Raw genomic sequence first — 20,566 nt, 5'->3', positions numbered from 1 at the left:
GTTTCTCTGTGTAGCTTTGCGCCTTTCCAGGAACTCGCTTTGGACCAGTTTTATATCTAATATTCTTTAATCTTTTTTCCTAATTTTCAGCTTTGTAGATAGATTTTTAAATATCGCTCATTTAACCTGGGGAGATATTTGGTTGATAAAGTGCTTACCTTGCAAACATTAAACACTGATGTCTATCCCCAAACTTAGGTCTTCTGAGGTAGTAGTGCATAGTCTGAGCTGTGGAGCCATTTCTCCAGCCCTCATCAGAGACTTCAACTGCTACCTGCATGTGCAAGAAAAACAAGAGTTTGAAGTTTGAGTGCAACTAAGTTATGTGTCTGTTAAAACAACAAAAACACTACTCTGCAGTGTACCATAACAGAATCTAGTGTCTCTGAAATATTATTTTAATGTCCAAAGTATTTTTTAAAGTTATTATATGTATAGACAAATAGGAAATGTTGGTCCATATTCAAAAGAAAATATGACAATAGAAAAAAAAATCAGTGTTATTCCAGATGCTAAAATTAACAAATATTTTAAAGCCAAGTGGTTGTGGCACACACTTTAATCTCAGCACTCAGGAGACACAAGCAGATGAATCTCTACAGAATGAGTTCCATGAAGATCAGGGCTACACAGAAAAACCTTGTCCCCCCCCCAAAAAAAAAACCCAAACAAACAAAAACAAAAAAACAAACAAAAAAATCAAAATCAAACAAACAAAAAATTTTAAAATGATTCTTTTAACTTTGTTCAATGATACAAAGAATAATGTGTATATAATGAACAAATAGGATGTTATAAAAAATAGAACATATAAAGAAGAAGTAAATGGAAATCCTATAAGCAAAAATATATTTGAATTAAAGTTTCATTGGAAGGGCTTATGAGCAGACCTGAGATAACAAAAGAGCTAGTAAACTTAAAAGATAAATCAATAGAAAGTATCCAACCTAAGGGAACTTAGAACATAAATCAATAGAAATTATCCAACCTGAAAGTAAAAGAGGAATGAAGTGAGGGGGGAAATGTGAGTCTCTGTGATTTGTTAGGCAATATTGGAAGATCTGTTTTATTTAAAATTGGATGCCAAGGCTGGTGATTTTGAAACAAAATAATTAAGAAAATTATAACCAAAAATGCCCAAACTTAGCAAAAGACATGAATTTAAAATTACAAAAAGTTCATTAAACTCCAATAAAACAAATGCAATGAAAAGACCACCTCTAAGTTTCATAATCCAGTGTGGGTAAACATAAGACAAAGGAACAAGGAAGGAGGAGCAGAGAGAAAGGCATAATCCATATAGTAAGCCATGAATGCAGATGGCTGCATACTGCTTCTCAGCAATAATTCTACTCTTAAAGCAGTCTGTAAGTTCAGTGCATTCCCCATCAGTATCCCAAAGATATTTTTTCATAGAAATAGAAAAAAATTAAGTTTCATATAGAAGTACAAAAATTATCAAATAGCCAAGTTAATCTTGAGCAAGAATAACAATGCAGGAGGTATTACAACATCTGGTTTCAAGTTATACTACAGAGCCAACAGAAACAGAAGAAACAGATCACTGGAGTAGAAGAGAGTAACTATAGCCACCTTATTTTTTTTTTTTTTTTTTTTTTTTTTTTTTTTTTTTTTTGGTTTTTCGAGACAGGGTTTCTCTGTGTAGCTTTGCGCCTTTCCTGGAACTCACTTGGTAGCCCAGGCTGGCCTCGAACTCACAGAGATCCGCCTGCCTCTGCCTCCCGAGTGCTGGGATTAAAGGCGTGCGCCACCACCGCCTGGCAGCCACCTTATTTTTGACAAAGCTTTAAAAAAACATAATTGAAGAAAAGACAGCCTGCTCAACAAACAGTGATCAAAAGAGTGAATAGCCACATGTAGAAGAATGAAAATAAATCAGTATCTCCCACTTTGCAAAAATCAATTAAAAATGAATCAAAACCTTAATGTGAGACCTGAATTTCTGAATCTATTTAAGGAAAACATTGGAGAAAAGCATCAACATAGAGGCATAGGTGTAGCCATAAGTTTTCCTGTGTCCCGCAGCCACTGGGTAGTCCCAAGTAAACACACAGAGACTTACATTAATTATAAACTGTGTGGCCTATTGCTCAGGCTTATAACTAACTAGCTCTTACACTTAAATTAACCCATAATTCTTGTCTATGTTTAGCCATATGGCTTGAAACCTTTTTTCAATCCAACATTCTCACCTTACTTCCTCTGCATCTGGCTGGCGACTCCATCTCTCTTTCCTCTTCCCAGCCTTCTCCTAGTCTGGTTGCCCTGCCTATACTTCCTGCCTGGCTACTGGCCAATCACCGTTTTATTAAACCAATAGAAGTGACAAATCTTTACAGTGTACAAGAGCATTAGTCCACAGTACATAGGGACTTTCTGGGAAGGACTCCAATAGCCTAGAAAATAGCAAAACTTGACAAATGACACTTCATAAAGTTAAAAATACCTTCCAGCTAAGGAATCAATAAACACTGAAGAGACTGGTAGAAAAGGGTAAAGTCATTGCCAGCTGTACATCCAACAGGAGATTAATATCTATAATATATAAAGACTTTTGTCTTAGTTATTTAAGTTTTTGCTAAAATAAAATACCATGACCAAGACAATGTAAAGAAGAATTTATTTGGGAATGCAGTTGTAAAGGAATAGAGTCCATCATGGTGTGGAGGCCTTGAAGCAGCAACAGCAAACTAAGAGCTCCCGTCTTCAAACACAAGCTAGAAGCAGAAAGAGGGAGAAGTAGGGTGACTCCAGAAGATAAATATAGCATGTCTTCTTTCATAGGCAGAAACTAGATATGTATATGTGTGTGTGTGTGTGTGTGTGTGTGTGTGTGTGTGTGTGAGAGAGAGAGACATAAAAGCAGAAAGTAGACTAAGAGACAGACAAGTGGGCAGTCTAAAGGGAGGTGGAGGATGAAACAAGAGAGAGTAAAAGGATATATGTGATATGAGTGCAGAAAGGGGATGGGTAGGTAGATGGATGATAGATAGATAGATAGATAGATAGATAGATAGATAGATAGATAGATAGATAGATAGACAGATAGATGCTATAATGATACACATTATTTTTAATGATGGACTTCAGTTTGATATAGAAAATATCCAAAAATAAGACAATAATATCCTAGAGGAAATATATTGCATAGAGAAAACACCAGAAATATTCAAAAACAAAATGGGCCCAGCATTCATGTACACTTCCATACCTTTCTGGAATATAAGAAGTTAGGGAAAGCTTTTGGAAAGTATCTATGTAAGGAGAAAAACACAGTGGAGAATAACATTTATAGATGGCTGAGGGTCTTTCCATTCTACTTAGATACAAATCATCAATCTGAAAGGAAAGGCTCCCTTGGAAGCCATGAACTTCAAGTCTTCCTATTACCTGGATTTAAAGCTCTATGTTCAGAAACTTGGAGTTCTAGTCCTTGAGAATCAGAGTGTTGTAGATTTGGACACCCAAGCCACAGACTTATGACTCCCAATACTTGACATCATAGACTTAGTTCTCTGAAATTTCTTTGGAAGCTAGTGCCATATGTACAGCCCTGGGCATTGAGAACTAAAGACTTAACAGCTGTAGACTTTCAAAATTAGGCACTTAATGATTCTATGTACTAAATTAATTAGGTGGTTTTTCCTCTTGTCATCAACCCAGAAATAAGCAGCTAACATTACAGCTTGAGCTTCCCATGCTGAGACCCTTAGCATTTAGTTCCCAGTGGCTCTTTGGAAGTGAGGGTCTGCGTTTTTCTCCTCAGCTGTTCATAGCCCTCACCAAAGAAACTAGAACACAGGGGTGAAGGCTCCATGTAAGCACCACCTTGACTTCTCCATATTTAATGGGTTGTGTAGGTGTTGTCCTCAGCAATGGGGCCCTGCTGCCAGTTTACAGATTTGCAGAGCGCAACCCTTTGTCTTTGCAGCAGCCTAGCTTGTTTGGGACTTCCATGGAAACCTCTTGACCAACAACTCAATTGAATACTACCTAGTCCTGCCATTAGGAGTCCCGCCTGCCAACATGATGGCCAGTTGAACTCTGTATCCCCCATTATTAGGAGTCCTCGTTAGGATCGCCTTCATACATTGTGGGAAGTTTCCATTGTACTAGGTTTCCACACCACTTCCCAAATGCCCTCCAATTCCAGCCATCTCCCCTCTATACTTTCTCCTTCTACCCCACCTCCCCCAACAATTGATCCCCTTGCCCACCACTTCTTTTCCCACCCACCCCTAGTCCATCCATAAAATCTATTTCCCCATCCCAGGGAGATCCATTCTCCGCGCCCCCCCCCCCATCATCCTCTTTACCTAATCTCTCTGGGTCTGTGGATTGTAACTAGGTTATCATTTACTTGAGAGCTAATGCTCCTTATAAATGAATGCATACCATATTTATCTTTCTGGGTCTGGGTTACCTCACTCAAGATAATTCACGATATGATTTTCTTCTTTCCTTCCTTCCTTCCTTTCTTCCTTCCTTCCTTCCTTTCTTTTTGTAAGAGTTAAGTAATACTCAACTGTGTAAATATAACACATTTCCTTTATCTGTCCCTATTGAAGGACATCTAGATTCTTTCTAGCTATTATAAATAAAGCAGCAATGAACATGATTGAGCAAATGCCCTTGTAGTATGGTGGAACATCCTTTGAGTATATTCCCAAGAGTGTTACAGCTGGGTCTTGAGGTAGATTTATTCCCAACTTTTTAAGGTACTGCCATATTGATATCTATAGTGGCTGTACAAGTTTATACTCCCACCAGGAATGGAGAAGTGTCCCCCTTGCTCCACATCCTCCCCAGCATGACCTGTCACTTGCCCTATTCATCTTAGCCATTCTGACAGGTGTAAGATGGAGTCTCAAAGTCATTTTCGTTTGCATTTCCCTGATGGCTAAGGATGTTGAACATTTCTTTTAAGTGTTTCTCAGCCATTTGGATTTTGTCTTTAGAGAATTCTTTGTTTAGTTCTGTACCACTTTTTTTCTTTCTTTTTTTTTTTTACTATTAAGAAATTTTCTGTTCATTTTACATACCAACCACAGGTGCCCCTCTCCTCCCTCCTCCTGCTCCCTAGCCTTCCCCCGCTAATAAACCCCCCATTCCAACCTCCTCCAAAGCAAGGACTCCCATGGGGAGTCAGCAGAGCCTGTGTACCACATTTTTTTTTAAACTGGATTATTTGGTCATTTGATATCTAGGGGTTTTTTTTTAGTTCTTTATATATTTTGGATATTAGTTGTCTGTTGGATGTGGAGTTGGTAAAAATTTCTTCCCATTCTGTAGGTTGCTGCTTTGTCTGAATGACAGTGTTTTTTGAACATACTGAAGCTTTTCAGTTTCATGCAGTCCCATTTATTAATTGCTGATACTATTGCCTGTGCCTGGTCAGAAAGTGTTTTCCTGTGCCAATGTTCAAGACTAGTCCCCCTTTCTCCTCTATCAGGCTCAGTGTACTTGACCCTATATTGATCCCCTTGGACCTGAGTTTTGTCCAGGGTAATAAACATGAATCTATTTTCATTCTACATACAGACATCCAGCTTGACCAGCACCATTTGTTAAGATGCTGGTTTTTCCCAGTGTATATTCCTGGCTTCTTTATAAAAAATCAGGTATCCATAGTTGTGTGGAGTTATGTCTGGGTCTTCAACTCAATTCCAGTGATCAACGTGTCAGTTTTTGTGCCAATACCATGCAGTTTTTAATTATTACTCTATAGTACAGCTTGAAATTGGGGGTGGTGAAATATCTGGCAGTTCTTTTATTGTTCAGGATTGTTTTGGCTATCTTGGGTTTTTTGTTTTTCCATATGAAGCTGAAACTTAATGTTTCAGCTGTGAAGAATTGTGTTGGAATTTTGGTGAGGATTGCATTGAATCTGTAGATTGCTTTTGGTAGAATGGCCATTTTAACTATTTTAATCCTACCAATCCTTGAGCATGGGAGATCATTCCATCATCTGATACCTTCTTCAATTTCTTTCTTCAAAGACTTGAACTTTTTGTTATACAAGTCTTGCACTTGCTTGGTTCGAGTTACCCTGAGATATTCTGTATTATTTGAAGCTATTGTGAAAGGCGTTATCTCCCTGATTTCTTCTCAGTCCGTTTATCAATTATATGTAGGAGGACCACTGGGTTTTGTGAGTTAATTTTGTATCCAGCTACTTTTCTGAAAGTGTTTATCAGCTGTAGGAGTCTCCCAGGGGAATTTTTAGGTCACTTATGTATGCTATCATATTATTTACAAATAAAGATACTTTGACTTCTTCCTTTCTAATTTGTATCCCCTTGATCTCCTTCCGTTGTCTTATTGTTCTAGTTAAGACTTCATGTACTATGTTGAGTAGATATGGATAGAGTGGACAACCTTGTTTTGCTCTTGATTTTACTGGAATTGCTTTGAGTTTCTGTCCATTTAAGTTGATGTTGGCTATGGGCTTGCTGTAAACTGCCTTTATTAATGAGGTATGTCCCTTGTATCCCTAATCTCTCCAGGACCTTTATCATGAAGGGGTGTTTGCTTTTATCAAAGACTTTTTCTGCTTCTAAGAGTTGATCATGTGGAGTTTTTTTCTTTCAGTTTGTTTATATGTTGGATAACATTTATTGATTTACATCTATTGAACCATCCCTGCATTTCTGGGATGAAGCCTACTTGATCATGGTGGATGATCTTTTTTAAAATTAATTTATTTATTTTACATCCTGCCTGATTTCCCTTCCCTCCTTTTCTCCCATTCCTTCCCCAAAGGATGATCTTTTTGATGTGTTCTTGGATTCAGTTTGCAAGTACTTGATTATTTTTGCATCAATGTTGATAAGGGAAATTGATCTGTAATTGTCTTTCTTTGTTGAGTATGTGGTTTGGGAATCAGGGTTAACTGAGGCTTCATAAAAACAAAGTGGGCAATGTTCCTTCTGTTTCTATTTTGTGGAATAATTTGAGGAGTGTTGGCATTAACTCTTCTTTGAAAGTCTGGTAGAATTCTGGGCTAAAACCATCTAGCCCTGGGTTTTTTTTTTTTTGGTTGGGAGATTTTAATGACTGCTTCTATTTCACTGGGGATTATGGATCTATTTGAACTGTCTATCTGATGTTGATTTAACTTTGGTAAGTGATACGTATTAAGAAAATTATCCATTTCCTTTAGAGTTTCCAATTTAATGGAGTATAGTATATGCTTATGATTCTCTGGATTTCCTCAGTGTCTATTATGTCCACCTTTTTCTAATTTTGTTAATTTGGATGGTCTCTCTTCATCTTTTAGTTAGTTTGGAAAATGGTTTGTCTGTCTTGTTAATTTTCTGAAAGAACCAACTCTTTGTTTCATTGATACTTTGTATTGTCCTCCTTGTTTCTATTTTATTGATTTCAGCTCTCAGTTTGATTATTCCTTGCCATCTACTCCTCTTGGATGTGATTACTTCTTTTTGTTCTAGAAGTTTCATGTGTGCTGTTAAGTTGCTAGTAAGAGATCTTGCCAATATTTTTATTATGCACTCAGTGCTCTTAGCATTGCTTTTGTTGTATCCCCTAAGTTTGGGTATTTGTGTTTTCATTTTCATTGACTTTTAGAAAATCTTTAATTTCTCTCTTTCTGTCTTCACCCATTTTTCATTCAGCAGAGAACTGTTCAGTTTCCATGAGTTTATAAGCTTTCCGTTGTTGTTGAAATCCAGCTTTAATCTGTGATGGTCAGATAGGATGTAGAGAGTTATTTCAATTTTCTTGTATCTGTTTAGACTTGTTTTGTGTCCAAGTATATGGTCAGTTTTGGAGAAAATTCCATGAAGTACAGAGAAGATATATTCTTTTGTGTTTGGGTAAAATGTTATGTAAATATCTGTTGGGTCCCTTTGGTTTATGAAACCCATTCTTCTGTATTCAAACTAAAAAGCAGAATAACTTTAAAAGTTAAAAGAAGACATGACTTAAAATTCAAAAGATATGATTTTAAAGCAAAAATGATTGTAGTGTGAGGTTTATCACATATAAATTTAATGCATATTAATGTCTATAACGGAAGCAAATACAACTATACAATACTAAGTAGACTTTGTAAAGGGAAGACTATAAACTGCTGTCCTTGCAACATGTACTGAAATAACAATGGGAAGAAGTATAGATTTTAAAAGTCTGCCAGGGATGATAACTCATGCTTATAGTCACAATGGGAAGGTAGAAGCAGAAAGATTGCTAGGAGTTCCAGGCTAGCCTGCACTACACTGTGAATTCCAGGCTAGCCTGAAAAAAGCAAACAAACAAAAACCACAGACCCTATCTCAAGAAAAAAAATTGTAATTGAAAAACTAAAATAAAAATTCAATAGAGAAGTTTAAAATCAATTCTTTAAAAATCGACTAAATCTCACCTGTTTGTTGTTGAGATGAAACACCATGACTAAAAACTTGGGGAGGAAAGTGTTTATTTCACCTTGCAGCTGTAGTCCATCATGCAGAGAAATCAGAGGAAAAACTCAAAGCAGGAACCTGGAGGCAGGAACTGATGCAGAGGCCATAGAGGGATGCTGCTTACTGGGTTGCTCCTCATTGCTTGCTGAGCCTGATTTTTGATAGCACCCATCAACTCCATCCCAGGAGTGGCACCACCCACAATAAGTACAGGGTTGCCTACAGGCCAGTATGGTGGTGGCATTTTCTTAGTTGAGGTTCTTTTTTCTAAAATGACTGTAGATTGTGTCAAGCTGACATAAATCTAGCCAGCACGTGCCCTCTAAGAATTTTGATCCAATTGGTCTGATGTAGGAAGCAGATATTGATATTTTTTAAAGTTTGCTAGGTAATTTTAACATGTATATGTTGAAAGTGCTGGTGTTGGGAATAGCTGTAGCAGGGCTAAACTGAGTTTCCTCAACAGCATTTATGTGGGAGATTAAAGACCTTGCATGTAACAGAGGTTTGTTTTGTCTGTAGGATCAACCTAGGAGTGTAACTGTTCTGTGGTGGGGTAACTACATGTTTAGCTTTAGTGGATACTTCCTGACAGTGTTCCAAAATGTTGGTAGCACTCTCCAGTTTGATCAACAATATGTGTGCAGCCCAGATGTGTGCTATCATCAGCAGTATTTGATCTTGTCAGATTTTGAGATTTAGCATTTCTTTTGTTTTAATCTGTTTCTACATAATTTAAAAAAAAAGAAATTAAAATGGTCTTCATGTGCTTAATAACCATTTGTATGTCTTGTTTTGTGACATTGTCTGGTTGTAACCTTTGCTGATTCTTCCAGGATTTTGTTGTTTTGTTTTGTTTTGTTTTTGTTGATGTTGTTTATGAGATGGTCTCACTGTTTACCCATGCTTGCCCTAGAATTCACTGTGTAGACCATGCTGGCCTTAAAGTTAAAGAGATCTACCTGCCTCTGCTTCCTGAGTGCTGAAATTAAAGGCATGCACCACCATGCCTGGCTCCCCACTATTATTTTTTATGCTACTGCAGGGAGACACTAAAACAGTTTCAAAGTAAGACTTCAGACCACACTGGCTATGTACGCAGTACAATGTTTTTTTCTGTAGCACAGGGATTGGAACCCATGGCTTTGGACATCACTGAGTTCACCCCCAAGCCTAGTAATGTATTTTTATGGTGAGAAGTGTTGTTGTTTTTATTGTGCCTATTATTAGGTGTAGTAGCACTTGCCTGTAATCTCAGAATTTTTTAGAAGCAGGGAGTTTAGGAGTTCAAGGATAACCTCAGATATATGTGTGTATATACATATACATATACATATATATAAAGTTAGAGGCCAGCATGGACTACATGAGAGCCTAACCCCCACAAAAAGTTAAGGTCAGTAGCACGTACGAGGCCTCAGTTTGGTCCCCAGCACCACAAAAATAATATTGTACCAAAGTATGTATAACATAAAATTTACCATTTTAACTATTTTAAGGCTAAATTATAGTGGTTTGAGTACATTCATAATGTTTTACAAACTAGCTTCACTACTCTTTGTGTTATTTAATGGTTTGAGTTATAATTGATATGCAATTAATTGCATGTACAATTTGACAGACTTTAACATTCTTTCAATCATCGTTGAAATCCAATTAATGAGCATATTCATCATGAGCATATTCATCTTCTTCCAAAGTTTTCTCAGGACTATTTTCATTCTTCCCTCCCGCCAGATGGTCTTCTCTAGGCAACTACTGATCTTTCTTTCCCTCCAGAATTGCATTTTCTTGAATGCTGTGTAAATGGAATCATGCTGAGCTGGGTTGTTTTTTGTTTTGTTTTGTTTTGTTTTTGTCCAGTTCCTTTCACTTACTATAATTAATTTTAAATTCTTCTCTGTTACTATTACTCTATCAGTAACTTACCCATTGTTATCCATTTTTGTCTGTTGATGGACATTTGGGTTGTTTATAGTTGAGGACTGTTACAGTAATGGCATGGGCATTCATATATCAGTGTATGCTCTCATTTCTCTCTGGTAAATACTTAGGAATGGAATGCCTGAATCATATGGCAAACATTTAACTTTTTAAAAAACTGACGATCTATTTTCTGAAGTGGCTGTACTATTCTACCTACCCACCAGTAGTGAATGAAGAGTTCTAGTCCCCTGTATCCTCACAGGACACTGTATAGTCAGTCCTTTTCATCTTAGTCATTTTAAATTAAGCCATTATTTCACTTTGCTGTGCAGTAATTTTAATTTCCACCTCTGGAAAGACTGTGTGTTGTTGGGCCTTTCTTCGGTTGCTTGTTGTACATATTTATCATGTTTTGTATCATCCTTGGTCCTATGAACTTGCTAGTAGATTTTATGTTATTTGTAGATTCCTCATGCCTCTTTATAAATAATCATGCCATGTCCAAATACAAATGAACTCATTTTCTAGTTTTTAAGCCTGCCTTCATCCCATCTTTTCTAGGCTAAGAACTAAAGGTTAAAACTTCCTTTCTTAGTTCAAATAGAAATAGCCGAAGTGGACACCTTGCCTTATTTCTAGCCTTAGGAGGAAAGCATTTACTATTTTGACACTGAGTGCAAAGTTGTCTTTCAGTTTTTAAGAGATCCTTGCATAGGATATAGGAAGGACAGCAAACTTATGGAGAAGCACTACCACCTCTCAGGTGTAGTAACAGTTTCCAAGGCAGAAATAAACATGGAAGAGGATCTCCCTCCCCACAAAGCTCAGATCAGACCTTGTTGGATGTGGATGGTGGAGATACCAAAGACCAGAGCCAGAAATCTGGGACTAGTAAGCAGAAAGCATCCCACCAGGGTAGTAGGGAACCTGCTGGGCGTGAGCATCATGAGGTCTCCTGTGGACCATGCCCTGTATCAGGAGCAAGAGCACACCAAGGGGAAAGATCATCTTTCCTGTCTTCCCTGTACATGTAATGGTGTTGTGTTCTTTGTTGTTTTCTTTCTAATTGGTTTTCAGCAATTTACCTATCATGTGCCTAGAGATGGTCTTATTTATATTAACCTTCCTTGTGATTCACTGAGACATTTCTATTTCAGTCAGGCTTTGTTTATATATTTGTTTTGTTTTGTTTTTCTCAAATACTTGTTCCATTTTCTCTCTCCTTTTGGGGACACTATGTCAAAATTTCCTGAATTATTCTACAGTTCATTGAAGTTCTCTTTGATTTTTAAGACTTCTTCCTTTCTTTTCCTTCCAATATCTCTGTTCCTATTGGTGTTATTAAAATTCACTGACCATATTTTGGTTAGTCTATTACATTGATGTCATGTTGCAATTTTTACATTTTTGACAATGTGCTTTCCAATTCTAGAACTTAGATTCATTTTTTCTCCCACCACCACCCCCGTGTGTGTGGTGTGTGTGTGTGTGTGTGTGTGTGTGTGTGTGTGTGTGTGTGTGTGTATACCACAGGACAACCTGATCATTCCTCAGTCAGGTGTCATTCCTTAGGCACCATCCACTTTTGTTTTTTAGGGTTTTTGTTGTTGTTGTTGTTGTTTGGTTGGTTGGTTGGTGTTTTGTTTTTGTTTTTGTTTTTTGGGTTTTTTTTTGGTTTTTGGTTTTTCACGATGGAATTTCTCTGTATAAGAGTCCTGGATGTCCTGGAATTTTGTAGACCAGGCCATCCTCGAACTCACAGAGATCCACCTGCCTCTGCCTCCCGAATGCTGGGATTAAAGGCCTGTGCCACCACTCCAGGCCCACTTTTCCTTTTAAGACAAGATTTTAGTGGCCTAGAAATCACCAACTAGACTAGGGTGCTCACTAGAGAGTTGCAGGGATCGCTAAATTTTCTCTGCCTGAATTGCAATTCTGACCATCTTTCCTGTTAAGTCTTTGAGCATATTCGTTATGCAGCTCCTTGTAATATTGCTAACATTCAAGTCATATTGATGTTCATTTGTATTAATTGTTTTTTCTGCTAACTTTGAATCTTATTTTTGTTTCTTTTCATGTATAATTTTGATTGTGTACCCATAATTGTGAATGATACCTTGTTAGAGACTCTTGATTTTTGTTATCTTCCTCTGGAGAGTATTGACTTTTGTTTCATCAAGCAGTTTAAATTGACTAATCACATTGAACTTGTTGACTATTTTACTTTTTTTCATTAATCTTTAGATGAATATCTTGGACCTGGTTCATATTTCTAATCCATGGCCTATATTTCAATGCTTAGTTCTGAGATTTTCATGGAAGCCTGAGGTGTGTACCAAGCCCTCCAACTATGTGGAACTCAAGTCTCTATACCTGTGTCTTGAGAGCTGAAATCTCTAATCATATTATTTATTTATTTTTATTAACAAAATATTTTATTCATTTTACATACCAATCAAAGATCCCCCTCTTCCCTCCTCCCACCCTCCAGCCTCTTCTTCCCAACCCACCCCTCCATTCCTGCCTACAAGAAGGTAAGGCCTCCTATGGGGAGGTGCCCAGCCCCTCCTCCTGCCTCAAGGCTATGTGAGGTGTCCCATCAGAGGTAATGGGCTCCAAAAAGCCTGCTCATGCACCAGGGATGGATTCTGATCCTCCTGCCAGGGAGCCCCTTAAGCAGATCAAGCTACACAACTGTCTCACTATACAGAGGCCCTAGTCCAGTCCCATGCAGGCTCCACAGCTATTGATCTAAATTTCATTAGTTCCCACTAGTTTGGTTTGGTTGTCTCTGTAGGTTTCCCCATCATGATCTTGACCTACCCACCCCCTTTACTCATAGAATCCCTTTTCTCTCTCTTTGACTGGACTCTTGGAGCTCGGTCTAGTGTTTGGCTGTGAATCTCTGCATCTTCTTCCATCACTTACTGGAGAAAGGCTCTATGATGAATCATATTTTTTCATTTGGGTGTTTGAAGGCTTCTTGGAGTTTCTGTATTTTCAGTTCAAGTATTAGTCAGAATTTCAGTGAAACTTCTATTCATACAGGAGTTCTCTCTCTCTCTCTCTCTCTCTCTCTCTCTCTCTCTCTCTCTCTCTCTTTTAGGTGGTCTTTCCCCCATGTCTACCTATTGTCTTTTTTTTTTTAAAGATTAATTTATTATGTATACAGCATGTTTGCCTGCAGGCCAGAAGAGGATGCCAGATCTCATTACCGATGGTTGTGAGCCACCATGTGGTTGCTGGGAATTGAACTCAAGACCTCTGGAAGAGCAGTCAGTGCTCTTAACCGCTGAGCCATCTCTCCAGCCCCGTCTACCTATTGTCTTAATCCCATCTACCATACCCATGACCTAAATCAAATGACACAGTCCAGCAGTCTTCCTGATTCAAACCTTTCTTTTCTTTAAACCATCCTTCACAGTGACGCCAGATATTATCCACTGGTAATCTTTTAACAGATAATTGGTGAATACCTTCTCAAAAGGTACTACTGCAGTCAAACTACCGCAGCTTCTACATTGGCTTGTCACATAGTTTCGGCTTTAGGAAGACCACAAGTACAAACCAGCATAAATAGTTCATTGCTGAGGACCCAACAGGCAGCACAAGCCTCATCTGCATTGGATCTTCCTGACTCCAGGTGCCAAAGGAAGTATGGAAGCAGGTCTAGGTAAAGGTGCATAGCCAAGGTGCCTGTGTCACACCTGAGGAAACAAAGCTTTGAAAACCCCAATTTAACAACAGAGCTATGAGCAAATCAGGACCCTCTGTCCCCAAGTGAAATATTGTCCTTATCCTGGTCAGCAAACAAATCTGCCCGCTTAGCTAAAAAGAGGTGCTGTCTCCAGCTTCCAATACACTTTCCATGTAGACAGTCTTGAAAAAATATTCCAACTTACTATACATGTTGAAACAATATGAAAAAAATGGCTGCAAACAGGAATAAGAAAGCAAACTTACCTTTGGCCAAGCTTTAAGAGTGACTTCAGAGATACCAGAAACATATCCCATCTAGTCCTCTATTCTTGCTATCATTTTCCTCACCATATGCAAAAGAAAAAACAGCCCTCAACTACTTGTTAATTGCAGGCATAAATTTACATAATAAGTTTTAAATCTTTCATCCTATAATAAGTTATAGAATGAAAACCAGAATTACTTCAGAAGTATTGGGAAAACACTCCTTTTCCCTACGCTCACAAGGCAGACTCTTCACACAAGCATTAAGTATAATTAGCAATGTATCCATACTTTAAACTGTTATCCAAAAGAATCAAGTTAGGATTGGTTAGAGGAGGACTTACAAGGACTTGCACTCCATGTAAGGAGGATGGATGCATATTGAATATATTGAATAGAGTATAAATTGCAAGCCAATGTTAGCTTGCTGAGTGTCCTTTACAAACAGGTCCATCTCAGGTTCAAAAGTATTGTATATAAGTTGGTGTGGTGGTACATGCCTTTATTGAGCACTCCAGAGGCAGAGATAGACAGATCTTTGAGTTCAAGGCCAGTCTAGCCTGTATATTGAGTTTCAGACCCTGTCTCACAGTAAACAAACAAACAAAAAGTGGTGGGTGTAATCATCAGGGGATGTTTGTATGAAATGCTTCTACTATAACAAATCTTGTATTTTGTGTTTTGACTTCCTGATGCAGCTACCGATGTGAACTGGGCTATAGTTACACACTTTCCCATTATCCATGGGATCATTCCTTGAAGCCTAGTTTCACAGGCACACAATTCCTGTAATCAAGTTCTTCCTGCCCAAGATACCAGCAGGACTCCTCTTTCCTATTTGAACATGCCTAGTGGAGGAAGGAACTGAAATTTCAAAAATGCTCAAATTGAGGAAGAATGTGAGTGGGGAGCTGGGTTTCAAGCACAGGGACTAGAATAAATAAAGTTTGAAAGGTGAAAATGGGCTGGTATCTTTTAGAAGCCCTGAGGACATTGAACACAGAAAACAATTATAAATTGGAGTTCCTGTGTACCTATTTATTTCCTTCCCAAGTGGTGCTAATTTTTAGTGTCTCTTTTCCTGCTTTTTACTTTCTCCTTCCACATCTCACTTGTCCATACATTAAACCTTCCAGTGTCACACAGTACCATTCATAGATATTACTTGTTTGGGTGGTGTTCAGAATTAAATTTGCTGCACTTCCAGAACTTTGTTCCTTCCATTGAATATTCCACAGAGAATAGTCAGCAGAGTCATCCTTGAACCTGGCTCTGTTACTAAGCAGAATCATTCATAAATTTAGTCTCCTTGGACTAACTGGATTTTATTGTGAGCTATCAGAAATCCTCCCAGACGTGCCTGACTGCACATGGAAGCTCTGAGCTTTACAGCCCTGTTTACTGCCAGCTGATTCTAACCTGAGCAATAGCTCCTGTCCAAGAAGAGGAGCATTAAGGGTGTGATGGGGAATTTGAGTTAGTGGTAGGCAAGAAAGTAATGTGATGGCCTTGTAGAAGGTGGGTGCAAGGCATGTTGGAGACTGTAAGGCAGGTGCTTCTCAGAGCCCATAGACCAGTTACATCTCCTGAAGTACAAAGCATACAGTATAGCATACATTTGTTGTTTAGCATCAATAGCATATGGTAAATCATTACAAAACATGTTTCTAATTTTGGAAAAGTACTTTGGAAGGAGACAGCATTTGAAAGACTGTCCACTTCACGTATTCCCTGTCATCCTGTCTTCATGGGACATTTGCTGATGGGCTTTCTTGGTAATTTTAGTTGTTGTTAGTAACTATGTATATCCTTAAATAACTTTTCCTTGGATTTTTCTTGAAAGTTTTTTCTCCAACATATTTTCTCAAATTTATTTTATCCAAGCTAATGAGACTTAGGATTCAGAAGTGTGTTTCATAGTAAAACAGAGAAGTGAAATTTAAAAGGACCTAAACCATTATTCAGTGCAGTATTTCCCATCACTTCTTCCTTAACATAGCATTCCCAGGCTGGGGAGATGGCTCCCTGGGTAAGAACTCTTACCACACAAGCATGTGGGACCAGAATTCTAATCCCCAGATCCTAGTAAAAGCCAGATGGGTGGTGCATGTCTATAATCCCTTTACTCCTGCTGGGACATGGGAGATGGAGGCAGAAGAATTCCTGGAGGCTTCTAGGCCAGTTAGCTAGTGCACACAGTGGAAAACAACAGAGACCCTGTCTGACACAAAGTGGAAAGCAGAAACTGTTGCCCAAAGCTGGCCCCTGACTGCCACACAGCACCAGAGCATTCACACACCTGAATTCACACACACAAACACATGCATGTGTGCAAGCACACATGGAAGATCATATTCCCATGAAATGTGTGAAAAATGAGTCCCATGGTCAAATCGGTGTGGGGAATACTGCCTATTTAACCTTGGAAATTCATAAGGCATGTAGAGGCTCTTGAGAAATTACACACAAAAGAAACCTGTTTATTTTTCCCTAATCCATGATTTCTCACAGTTCATTGATCCCAGTAGCTTTTTTTCCAGCGTAAACTAATATCATTTAGGAACTGGTGCTCTCTAAACCACTTGGTAAATACTAGTTTCTATCCTTTAATTGGACTACCTCATTTTATAATTGAGGGAACTAACCTCCAAATTTGACTTGCTTATCACTTCTAAAGCCAATGCCTTCCAGAAAGTAGGTACTTATAGCTATTAGTCCAATTGAACCATATATCCATGTATACATATGGAGTTGGAGCCAGAATCTAACCCCAGACCTCTGAACATAACTATGCCTGCAGCATTTAATGATAATGCAGTTACACTCATGTTTACCACTGAAAGCTGGTGGTAGGCGAAGGCATGTTTTGTTTCTCCTAAAAAAAAAAAAAAAAAAAAAAAAAAAAAAAAAAAAAATGTGCTGGCCCAAAAGGCAAAGTAAAACTATAAATTTTACTGTTGTTTTAAACTAATAGTTTTATGTTGTTGGTCTATAACAGTGTCAAATGTTGATATCTTGATTTTTTTTTTTGAGAGTACCTTGGGTTTTAAAAGAACAACCCAAGTCTGTCTGTAGGCATCGGAAGGGGATTTTCTGAAGCTTCTTTTCTGTTCCCATGATTCTCATGAAACTCTTCAATGTATTCTAGTCTTGAAAGCAATAGATCTGTATAGAGGTGATAATCCCAAGGCAACCACAAAAAAGGCTCCCCAACTCTGTGCAGGTTTCTTTTGGTCCTGTTATTTTGTTGTTGTTGTTCTTTAGTATATTTGCCTTAAAACCTTCCTTTTTCATCAAATGCTGTACTGTGTATAAGGAGCAGCTGTGAATTTTAAAGGACTCTATTTTGGCATTTAAAAAAATCATTACCATACTAAGCTAAGTTATATTTTGGCATCACCAGAAAAGATCTTGGGATGAAATTCTTGAATTGCACTCGACCTTTCCAGCTGACAGGGAGCTTAAATTAGATGGTATCACCCATTGACTTACAATATACACCTTCTCTTAGGAATGCTATCATTTGTCCACAAATAAATGGTGACAATAGGAAAGGTGTGTGGGCTGGAGCAGGGACCCTATATCTTGTGTTTATCTTCAAAAGTCTGCACATAGTTTTTACTGCTGAAAATAAACATGCATCACGATGGATATGTGGGGAATCACATCACTATCCCATGTCTTTATGGCCACACTGCTGACTGCTTGATAGAACTCAGTCTATTGTGCTGTGTTTTTCCAACTGCCTTTGTAAACACAGGAGCCTTAATAGATCATTCTGAAAGAAGCTACTGTCCTGCTGTGTCTGTTGGTAGCCTTCTCTCAGGTTTCTGACATATCCTTAATCTGATGCTCAGCCTTGTCATTTGGATCAATAGCAAAGCAGATAAGATGTCTTCTACTTGCAAGACTATAGCTATAAAAGGTATTTGGAAAATAAATTCACTTTTTATGTCTATGCCACAAACCTGGGTAGTACTAATTTGTCATTTGTCTCTCCATCTGTCTGTAAACAGTCGGTTAAATTGGTTATTGATGAGACTAAAGTGAATTATACTTGAAGAAAGTATAATATAGAAATAAAATTTGTAGTAAATATCTTAGATTCCTATAAAAGGGTGACATCTATTGACTTTCAACTGTAATCTATTTTAATATAATGAACAATTAGTTTTATGTCATTTTCTATCCCAAGTCACCAGTACATCTAATTATAAACTATACTTTACCAACTCCTCATATGTAATATTTAACCTTCCTCTATAGCGTAATTACTCATTTTGTATCTATTCATTCTAACTTATGTACTTGTTCCAGCTGTATATGGTACCCTCTGCTGCACACTGCAGATTATATATAACACACACACATATATAATATATATTAATGTGAGGATAGATTATGTTACAGTTGTAGCATTTTAGGGTTGAAGAGAGCCTAGAAATCACCTACCCCAAGCTTCTCATTTAACAAGAAACTAAATTACAATTTTTAAGACATGGACAGCCAGCTACTCAGTGCCCCACCACACTGGTACATGATATCTTCTCAAGAGAGTCCATAGTTTAATCTGTTTGCATTAATGATGATTCCGACTCTCACAAAAGGGATATTGAGAATATTAACTAAGGCATGAGTATGAAGCATTTTGAAATTTAAGTACAGTCTGGAAAGAAACCAGTTCTTCCCAAGACAGGAGGAAAAACTGCAGAAGGGAAGCCTTGGCTCCTTGGGTTAATGAGACCCAGGCTAGCCACTGTTTCCTTTTTAGTATGTTTCTTTATGTTTGAAATTTTTTTTTAAGATTTATTTATTTATTATGTATACAATGTTCTGCCTGCATGTATCCCTGCAGGCCAGAAGAGGGCGCCGGATCTCATTACAGGTGGTTGTGAGCCACCATGTGGTGGCTGGGAATTGAACTCAGGACCTCTGGAAGAACAGTCAGTGCTCTTAACCTCTGAGCCATCTCTCCAGCCCCATGTTTGAAATTTTTTAATGAGTGTGATTTTATGATTTAAAAAATTATTTTTTCTTTTAATCTTATATTTTGCAATAATTTTAGATTTATTGAAAAGTTGTAAAAACTGTTAAGAATTGTATATTTCCTTCACTCAGTTCCTGAAGTATGAACATTTTGTCATGTGTGCCTCATCCTTTTCTCCCCATGTATGTGAGGATGAGAACATGTGAGTCAAATGCATGTGTAATTGTCCTTTGCCCCAAATTCACTGCATATTTCCCCAAAACAAGAGCATCCTCTATAAGTAAATTGGTTGCAACTGTGGGTTTTGTCCTGGGTTACAGCACCAACAATGTAAGTAAATTTGTTGCAACAACTCTGGGGAAAGGTGTCCTGACTACCTGGGGAGTCAAGCAACACCTTGAGCTGCTTAGGACAGCTCTGACGGCTGGACTGCAAGGAGACAGTTAAGCCCTGGAGAGTGAGGTATCCCAGACACCTCGAGCTGCTCAGAACAACAGCTCTGCCCTAACTGTGTCTTGGACACATGGGGCTGTTTAGCACAGCTCTGATGACTGGAACTGCAAAGAAGCAGCCCAACCCTGGAAGGGAAATTTTTCTGACTTCTCGGAACGTCAGGCCTGGAACTGCTTCAGCAGGGAAGGGTATCCTGACTGTTTGGGAAAGTCAGGGTATACTTGGTGTGATGGGGGATGGTCTCCCCGAAGGATATAGCAGTCCTGCTCCTCTCTTGGAGAGCTGCTACAGCTGAGCTTTGCTCAGCCCCCACTTAAGGGGGCTTCCTAGCAGAGCTCTGCTTCTCCAGCCTGAGATGTTGCTTCTTTTGCTTTACTCTGCAAAAGGGGAAACCCCTGCAGAAATGTAGCAATCTCCTCTGGCCCCGGAGAAAAGTGTTACTTTTTCAGCACTCTCTTGCTCTGTCCACTGAGGGATGTCTCAGCAAAGATCTTATGTTCAGCACCTCCTTGCTCTGCTCTTTCAGCTCTCCCTTGTTTTGTCCAGTGAAGGATGTCTCAGCAAGGATCTTCTCTACGCCAGTGAATGAAGATCTTCACACCCAAAACTCTTTTGAGAAAGGGGTTTATTTGGGAAGGAGGAGTCCAGGAGAGTAGCTGCCTCTACCAGGGTAAAGAGAACAGCCTTTTTCTAACTGACTAGGCAGGGCAGTTTACACAGGATGTCTTGGGGGTGGAGTCAACCAGGGGTTGACTAGGGGGCAAGGGTTCTACTGTCCTGCTCTATGATTGGT

General features: G+C 38.5%; 1 protein-coding gene across 5 annotated transcripts in view; it reads left to right on the top strand.

The window, feature by feature from the left end:
- The window catches only part of Invs (inversin), a 156,656-nt gene that overhangs the window by 48,601 nt on the left and 87,489 nt on the right, over window positions 1-20,566 (top strand). Inside the window, exon 2 of one of the 5 annotated variants that reach the window (XM_052714961.1) lies at window positions 20,300-20,443. The exons of the other annotated variants lie outside the window; for them this stretch is intronic. The gene's annotated coding sequence lies outside the window, so the exon portion shown is untranslated. The remainder of the gene's footprint in view (window positions 1-20,299; window positions 20,444-20,566) is intronic. 5 annotated transcript variants of the gene reach the window in all.

Source organism: Peromyscus californicus, unplaced genomic scaffold (genome assembly GCF_007827085.1).
Source record: "Peromyscus californicus insignis strain IS unplaced genomic scaffold, ASM782708v3 Scaffold_5__1_contigs__length_169319896, whole genome shotgun sequence".
Lineage (NCBI taxonomy): Eukaryota > Metazoa > Chordata > Mammalia > Rodentia > Cricetidae > Peromyscus > Peromyscus californicus.
The sequence above is the reverse complement of the archived record's forward strand: the minus strand, read 5'-3'. Positions and strand labels throughout refer to the sequence as shown.